Raw genomic sequence first — 2790 nt, 5'->3', positions numbered from 1 at the left:
ATATTCAAAGGTCACGAAGCAGTTTTAATAAGAAACACTAACAATCAATTTTTTTATATAAAAAGCATATTTTGAATTTTTGATAGGAATGCTGCCTAGCTAAATGATGTTTCTAGATACTTATTTTTTCAAAAAGTATTAACATACTTTAAAATAATAAAAGTAAAGATGTCCTGAATCCAAATTGGCGACTTATTCCAACCATATGCAAAGTTCCTAGATCAAGGACTTGTAAGCAGCGTATCCTTGCTTTTATTTGACTTTCCTTGATACAAAGTAAAGTTCGAGCTTCTACTCAAATTTGCAAACCTAAAGCATTCGAGTTTGAATTTCATAAGTTGAAATTTAACGGATAACAGATGTTTTGCAAATCATACACAATATTTTATAAAATCATATATAAACTTCCCTTATCACCATTTATAAATAATTTAGAATGTCTATCTAAACTATAAAATGATCCTCTTGTAGCCTTCCACGGCCCCAATTAACCATAGTCACTTTTTAAGCTAACTAGGGCCGCTGCATGACTATTCTACTAAGGATACTCTCAACTATGGGTCCACAAATAATGTAATCCTTCCTTTTCTGCATCAAATCATACAACGATAATGTGGATGGCCTCACATGTATTAGGGCACACTTAATATCTCAAGCAGATTATCTTAAAAACGACAGAGAGGTCAATGTCGTCGGGAATCTCATCATTTTGAATGATGTTAAGAAAGTGATGGAGATAGCCGAAGGGCTCGAGGGTGTTCACTCATTGTAGTGGGGGCGAAATATAAGGGAGCAGAGGCACTTGAGGGCTTGGGGGAGTTAGGACCAGTGCCTCGTTGAGGGAGTGAAGAAACTTAGAAGAAGAAAATTTCGATGGTGGTATGTCGGTGGATGGAGTCTTGGAAGGTGTGAAATTTGTGATCAGATACCATTTTGGCAGGTTGATTGCAGCCGGAGGCCGGCGTACCTCGGGTCTGATCGTTGCTGGGGCAGAGTTACGGGCAGCTTGGAAGGACATCTCTTATGCGAGGCGCGTTCTCGGTGCCGATAGGAAGTACCTTGAGGAGGACTCCTCCATGGTGATTGACTGAATCTGTGGTGTGGGCAGGTATGGGGATGACCCCCTATTGATTTGTGAGATACGTCGACTGATCAGGAAGTTCATCTCCTTTCAAGCAGCACATGTGTTTCAGGAGGCGAACCGAGTAGCAGACTGGGTCGCCTCATTTATAGCTCGCCACTCCGAAGAGTCCATCTGGACGTCATTGGTAGTTTTATTTTCTTCTCTGTATCTTTCACTTTTTTTTGATCTGGCAAGCTGTATCCACTTTAGAGCTATATGAAATGCCGCTTTTAACAAAAAAGAAAAAGAAAGAGGGGAACATCCTACTCCTTAAGATGGTTGAGGTTATTGATGAGGAAGTTTACGAGGAAGGTGCAAAAGCTGTGGTCCTTTCTATATTCTTGATCCCTGTGATCTTTACAATCTTCCCATCCTCAACCAAATAGTCTGCCATTAACTCAACCTCACACCTTCGACATCCTTGACGACCAAAAATCCTGGCCTTGACTAGGTAATGTGGCGAGGTTGATTACATCATCCCTCAAAACACCCCTAAACACACTGCAGCCAATGGCTTTGATTTTCTTCACCATCTCAAGAATGTAGTTGCAGTTCACACAACATGAACTTAGCATTCTTGACATGAACTTATCAAATACGAAGCTTTTGACAAGTTTGGTATTGGCGAAGGTGTCGCCAGGCTTCTTGATGGCTTTCACATCGCCATGGTCAATTAGATCGAGATGGGTGGGGTTAACAACGGACATGATGGTGTCTATATTTTATCGAGGATGGTGGCATCATCTATTGGTGATGAAGATATCATCGAAGGTAGATATCATCTTCTCCATGCTTTTAGGGCCAAGGTTGGCACATGGTGTCGACCATTGCATGGTAGGCCATGATATTGGCCCATCAAACTTCGTCTCTGCAAATTTGAAGACCGGAAGTGGAGATGAGTGGAGGAAAAAAAAAAAAAAGGGGGGGGGGGGGGGGGGGGGGGGGAAGAAGATCTATTTAATCTTAAAGTATTCAGGCCATAAAATATCCAGAGTCCCCTACTAACGTCTAAAAATGATTTCTTTATGCATGGTCCGCAAACAAAAACTTAATCCAAGGATCCCTTAACAATTTAAATAGTAATGTTTTGTACCAATTTGAAAATAATGATAAAGGGAGGATTTATATATAATTTTAATAAAATATTAGAAGTAATGTACGAAAAAACTAAATGTCTGTGCTTGGCTTGCACTCTAGCTGAAAAAGCTTAGTGGAGCCTATTATTGGGCCGAGCCTTGGCATATTTTGAAACATCCAGGATAATTTTTAGCCTTAATGGAACAACCTTTCTTATTTTGTACCTACTACCATCAAAATTCAATTTGAAATTTCCAAGGAGCTGTGTCCTATTTATTATTGAGCCTACTATTGAGCTGCTGCATCTTGCATGCAAGAATGTCATAGAAGCGTCCAAATTGGCAAATTGTGCCGTGTGATTCGGAGCAGTGCACAATAATAACGCCTAATCCAGATTTAAGCAGGCAACGGCTAAAAGATTATAAAAATGCGGGGCGGCGCCAGAGTCCACAGGAAGGCAGACCGGACTCGGACCCGGACCCATTTCAGTTAACGGGTCAGGTCCAAGAACCGCCAAGGCCCCGAGGGCTGTTTCGGACCATGCGGTCCATACCCACACTGCTATGTGGCACAGGAAAGGACTAAGCCCG

Source organism: Phoenix dactylifera, chromosome 7 (genome assembly GCF_009389715.1).
Source record: "Phoenix dactylifera cultivar Barhee BC4 chromosome 7, palm_55x_up_171113_PBpolish2nd_filt_p, whole genome shotgun sequence".
In the NCBI taxonomy this organism is placed as follows: domain Eukaryota; kingdom Viridiplantae; phylum Streptophyta; class Magnoliopsida; order Arecales; family Arecaceae; genus Phoenix; species Phoenix dactylifera.
This window is presented reverse-complemented; position numbering follows the sequence as displayed.